The following is a 6,513-nucleotide window of genomic DNA, read 5'->3' as shown; positions in this document are numbered from 1 at the left end:
CCTGTCGGAGGATCCCGAAATGCTGGTGTGGAGTAAAGCGAAGAATCGCTGCCCTGTGTGTTTATCAATTAGTCAACTCTCTATCACTTGGGAGGGACCAGGTCGCGACAAACCCAGGCGACAGGAAGCAATAGCCAGTAGACTGCAACACCTTCCCGTCTCCCCTGTCTCTGTCATGAATGTCCAGATATGTGGGAACTGTCGAATGGGCTACCTGCCTCGGCTGGTATTGGTAGGTCAGTGGGGATGGCGGGAGGACGAACCAAGAAGATGCACCTGTCTATGGGACGGAGAGGAATTGAGCAGCTGTTCAGTCTGCAGTGAGCAGATCAAAGGAGGAGAGGTGACTCTGTCAGGGGAAGCTGACGGCTGGCAAGTGAGGAGGTTTTATAGCTCGCTGCGGTACTTCCAAACGTACGGAGGGGTTCAGTGTACTTATGGAAGCCCCATACCATCAGTCCAATGGTTTTCAGGGCCCTCTGCTCCCCCCAACTCCCCAGAGGACACCTCCGGGAGAGAACAGTGGATCTGGCGGAAGGAAGAAGGGCCACACGATTATCTGTGGGACTCCGTCCATTCGGCCTGGCCCTATGACCCTGCGCGAACACAACTGCAGTTCCCACCAGTAAGTACCACGCACTCCCCCCTGGTCTTCCGGGTGTACCGGCCTCAAACGAACCGCCCCATGGCTGAGGAGTTAAGTTTGCTCCCAGATGAAACCAAAGTGCAGGCTGTGAATGGGGGCTGGACAGGCCCCTGGGAACTAACCACCTGGGCGCACTTAATTTTGGAAGTTATCAACGACTGCACCGTCGCCGTGACAGACCTGCCGGACGTACCAAGAGAAAGGGGAGTACGCACATCAGATCTCTACTATTACACCACAGAGATTGACGGGTGGGGCAGCAACGCAGCAAGACCCAAAGAAAAGTCGGCCCTGTACACTGTGACAGCAGAACTTAATTTTCGTGACGGAATATTCCAAGTTCCAGGGGGCGTGGCCCACAGAGTGAGAACGCCCACTGATCCTAGCACCACCCGCAAGGTTCAACTCTCAGTGCAGATGCTCACTATCCCTTATAAAGGAGTATATTCAGTAGGAGCAACAGTTGAGGTGGTGCATGAAGAAAAGGTTTATGCGACCGTAAATCTGGAACCTCCTAAGAAAAAGTTCAAGACCAGCGCCTGGCAGACACTCACATCAGCATGGAGGAAGAAAAATCAGAATTGAAGGATGCCCCAGAGGAAGGGAACCGAGCTACCAAGTCTAAAAGTCAGAAGAAAAATAAAAAACGAAGTGGGAAAAAATACTTTGTGAGCAAATTATTTAAAGTGGGCCCAGAAGTCTGGTCTGGGTTCTCTGAGAAAGGACCCTTTCTGAAACTCCCAAACGGTTCCGTACTACTAGACATGCCGCGAGAAGATTTCACTGTCTCCTATCCGCTCACAGAAGCTTACTATCTTAAGCACCTCACCTACCTTCGACCCCCCAATCTCCAAGAGGTAAAAGAAGTCGGAGAGAGTGAGGAGGCATCGCCACGTCCATGGCAGAAACCATATTATTTTGTCCCCTCGATAATCCTGATTTGGCAAGGGAAAATGTCAGCCGACGCGAGTAGCTATGACGGGATTTCACCGGATTGTTCACAGCACCTTCCATGGATTTTTAATACAGTCTATCTGATGATTGAGGGGAAGGAAGTGCGGGTTCGGTGGGGTCCCCATTATTTGGAACCGCTACAGGGACAATACTGTGAACTCTCAATAAATGGCATGATCATTTGGACCACATCCCCAGGTATGGCGAAGATAATAATAAAGATGGAGACAAACCCAGACTACTATGTTTTCAATAACACCAGACTCCCGCTGAGATTGGAATTGGACAGAGTTTATCCCAATCCGCCTCACCAGAGGATCTTCACTCCGGCGTCTTGGGGGTATCGTACGAGATTAACGTTGCATGGGCAATCATTATGTACCTACGTTTCAGTACCAACGGCAGTAGGGTACGAACACGAAGCCTGGCGAGATGACAAGCTGCGGGGTGGCACCGCCCAAGGCCCATTTCCTCGACCCGACTTCTGGAGGGTGTTCCTTTGGAAATGGGTGTGGAGGGGGTTGGAACCTAAATTGCCCTACCCTTCTCCTGTGTATAACTCTCTACTGCAAGGGAGAGCCACCAGACGAGTGGCTACAAGAACTACTCCTCGTCAGCGCAGCAGAACTTTGAAAAAGATCTGCACCAAGCCCAATACCACGGACCCCAGGGAGATACTGATCCTATCTTCATAAAGACAAGGATGGAAGAAACCCGGTTAAGACGCATGTATACAAGAGCAAATTTGCTAGAAGAAACCTCTGATTCGGAAAATATCGCTGACTTTGACAACAATGATAACTCGGAAACCCCTGACGGACCCCTGCTACAGAAAAAGACCACGAGAACGGATACCCCACTGTACATAAAAACTTTGCTTACGCTGCTTGCCTTACTACTTGCTGCATCCATCCTTATCGCTATCCTATACTTCATCGGAGTTGGGCCCTGGCATCTTACGCATTCAAGAGTCACCTATGGACGATCCAGATATGCTACCTTCAATTGCTGGAACACAAGTACCATCTCTGTCTTTGTGCCATGGGACAACGAGTCGTCAATTCAGAACCAAACCCAGAAGTTTACCAAAGACAACGGGAAAAAGTACGTGGAAAGCCGAGCCCATGAATTGAATGATTCCACCATAGATAACCTTCTGAATCGTACCTGGGAAATTTACAACCACGAGTTTCTCAGCGATGGAGTGATCTGCTGGATAAGAATCCTGCATCAGAAAGAACGTCGGACCGTCAGATGTAACTGGATCCACCCGGACCGAGGCATGCCAGAATGGCACTGTAACATGGCCTGTCGACCCCTGATACTGTTGCCACTTCAGGGATACTGGGACACTGAAGTAATCTATTCAGCCCCACATAGATCCTCAGGATGTAAAACATGGCTCCCAAAAGGGGAATTTTGGGGAGATTATCATTTAAATTGTGAAGAAGAAGTAGTTGACACCTCGACGCTGTTCAAAAAGAGGAATACCAGCACCGGCGTTCGGACACGGCCCACAGAGCGGCCCGGGCCGTTGGTCTGGGAAAACATCACGGCGTTCTTGATAAATCTGGGCCCCACAAGGTTCGTACACCAGCTCGACCAGCAAGAATGCTATAGAACCAAGTTCAGTCTGTTGAGTTCATGCCTCTGGAACAAATACTTCAGATTCTTGGAACAAAATCATATAGCTTTGGCTCTGAAAGAGTATTGGTCACTTTCATGGGTTCGGGCGAGTGCAGTGCGTACTGAAATTGAGACCTGGCTGAACGATTCATTCTCCTGGACCGGCATAGCTAAAGACCAAGTGTACTTTAAGGGAGATTTCCCAGAGGGGGCTGTTCGCTCTCCTGCTGGGTTGAAGGGACCATACGTTGCCGATATGCGGACGCAGCCACTACCAACACCAGATGATCTGCTGACAGCTCCCAAAGACCACTTTGCAAAGATTGACAAGTGTGTGGCCAGACGGATTTTTGATAGTCTTAACGACACCGATTGGGTGAAGACTATGTCCTCTCCGAGATGTGACCTCTGGCAAACCAGCAACACCTTTTACTCCACCTGGAAATATCACTGTCCCGACCCCGAAACCTTCCCTACGGCGAAGATGGTCCTCCGAGCTTGGTATGAGGACTACTATCGAGCTTGGGACTGGGAATGGTGGGGGCTCCAACAGGAAGAGCTACAAGCCTGGGTTATACCATGCCTCAACGAGTCCAACAACTACTGGATTAAATACCAGTACATAGCCACTGTTTACTCTAAAGACCGTATGATCTGGCCAGGGATTTTTTGGAGGCCTGACAACTATGTCATCCCGAGACCTTGGCGCATGGTGTGCACTCGCAACAATACCGAGTGTACCATTGGACTAGCCAGGAAGCCCTGTCAAAATCTCCGAGGTTGGGAGGACCACTGCACAGAACACTATGCGGACGAGTACAACACGCATGCCTCCGAGGTCGTTTGGAGGAAGATTCAAGGGAACTGGCGGAGGGCGCTTGTGAGCGGTAAAACATGCACTGATGCGATTTTGGGGTATCACCTCCAGAAGCGCAAGAGTATCCTGGACCTCCCCGTTCCTTTCATCCCCGACACCCTCATAGCTCTCGCAGAGGGCCATGCGTTCCGGAAGAGTCTGTGTGATGGAGAAGTGGACCCTGGATTTGACTGGGTGGGACCTAACCTTCTCTATTCCAACCTCACCTGCAATGTCTCTAAAGAAGTGTGGCAGAAATGTGGGGAGGGGAAACATCAACATGACTGTCGCTGGTATGAGACGTTGGGCTCTACCCTGGTAACCTCCATCTCAGATGTGGTGGAAGAGGTCACCAATGTGGTCGGTGGAGGCCTCACTATTATCGAGCATTGGTTGCTTAATGCTCTGAGCATGCTGTGGCCATATTTGTTGGGCATCCTGGGCGTCGTTATTGCCATCGTTCTAGGCAAGATTGTTTTGGAGGTGTGGCTAAAGGCGCTTTGTCGTTGCAAGGGGAGGGATCACAAGCCCCTCCCCCCGAAGGAGGAGCCTGACTCTGCATAAAAGAGAGCTGCCGTGTGCCGACGACCCAGTCATCGTTCATCAGAGCTGCTGTCAAGGAAGGATCCAAACCAAGAATCAACCAAGGGGACATCATGTCATCCAACTCTACGACCAACTCCTCTTCCACCAGTCCGACCTTTGAACCCATTCAAGTGAGTACCCTTGAACAAGTCGGGTTCATCCTAGCCTGGGTAGTCTACTGCCACACTGGGTCTTGGACCGCTGGGCAACCCTTGAGAGTGATTGTCGCACTCCAAGGGTATGCAAAGCTCCTTCTACGACCCCTTCTTCTGCGAAGATGGGACCATGCCCCCTCTCTTTTTGCCTGTTATCTGATGGGACGGACCCGCATCAACTGGCGCAGAGGAGCTGTGGCCTGTCTTTGGCTCACCATCGACACAACTGCCTTAATAATGGAGCTGGTCTGTGGAGGAACCCATGCTAACCGTGCTGCACCACTGAAAATTCTCACCGCCATCGTCGAGGGTCTTCTGGCGTCATCTATTCTCATCTACCTGGCTTACCAGGCTTTCTCCATCAGAGGCCAAGGCAAGCGTCGTTGGCTCCGAAGATGGGCGATCTTAGCCCTCTGGGTAGCCGGGTGGGGAATTTTAGTGACCCTCTATTGGATGAAGAAGATGTCCACACTGCCCATCATAGTGTGGCTAATGACCCATGCGGCGATATTTCATGATTCATCTTATGTGCAGAATCGGGAATCGCAAGCATCCGACAATGTTCCCCCTGTGATAAATTCCCCATGGCTCGCAGCTCAGAGAGGCACACGAGTTTGAATCAGCTCCCTTTTTATGCTCTTGCTATTGCTTTTCACCCCTTTTTTCCCATAATGAGTAAAATTAATCAATAACAGCTAATCATGAAGTTACCTAGGTTGCTGTTTTTCTCCAGGCACCGATCTGCTGCGTGGGATGTGGAACAACCGCAGAATCCTCTGGGTTCATATGGGTTGCATCGTCTACCCGTTGGTGTCACGATTGTGTACACCTTGAAAATGTAACGGCCATCCTCTGCCTTCATGGACGTGAGGACCTGCCTTACATTGCGGCTTCTACGTCTAGATCCCTGGAGCGGGACCACAAAGTCGTGTGGACCTCTGCGTTGGGCCAGACCGATGACGCCCTTCAGACGTCGCCTTTGGAGAGTGGACGGGTACTACCCATTGTTCAGAAACTTTGGGAGAATCAGATCACCCGTCAATGCCTTCTCACTCTGCACCTTATGGACGGCAGAGTGGTAGCGGTGGGTGATCCCATTCCACCAGTTTGCCCGGCATCTCCAGATATGTACGTGGACGTCGGATGTCAGACNGTGCCAGCTCAAATGTGCATTTTAATTATCAACAGCATGGGAATCACTATGTTATGAAGCAAGTACAGATTGGATGTTTTTTGTTGTGTCTTTATGAGAATAAAGTCACAGATTCAGACAACCCCAAAAGAAACACTTGGATATATCAAGAAGCCATGAGTGCATCATTTTAGGTGGTCCAAAAGTGACTGGGTCAAAAACACAACTTGAATGTTCACAGCAGATTTGTTCAATCAGCTTTAAATGTGAATACTTGGTGGAGGTTGTTTTTGCAACTGGACCTTCTTTTCTAAGAGCAATGAATCCTCTTGTGGATTGAGATGCAAAAAATAAATCACAGTTACTGTTTGCAGAAATTGTCAGTGGCAAGTTCCATTTCATCGTGTACTTCATCTATGTCAGCAAGAATGTCAAGAGATCCCATTCCAAGAAAATGACAAGAAGAATGCCAAAACAGTAAGAACTTACTCTATGCACAATTCAAGTCTGTGCCTATGTCAAGGTCATATTTTTGCCTTGTAGTGTTTGTTTGCAGTTT

This window comes from Poecilia formosa, unplaced genomic scaffold, assembly GCF_000485575.1.
Source record: "Poecilia formosa unplaced genomic scaffold, Poecilia_formosa-5.1.2 Scaffold340, whole genome shotgun sequence".
In the NCBI taxonomy this organism is placed as follows: domain Eukaryota; kingdom Metazoa; phylum Chordata; class Actinopteri; order Cyprinodontiformes; family Poeciliidae; genus Poecilia; species Poecilia formosa.
Note: the sequence above shows the minus strand (reverse complement) of the source record.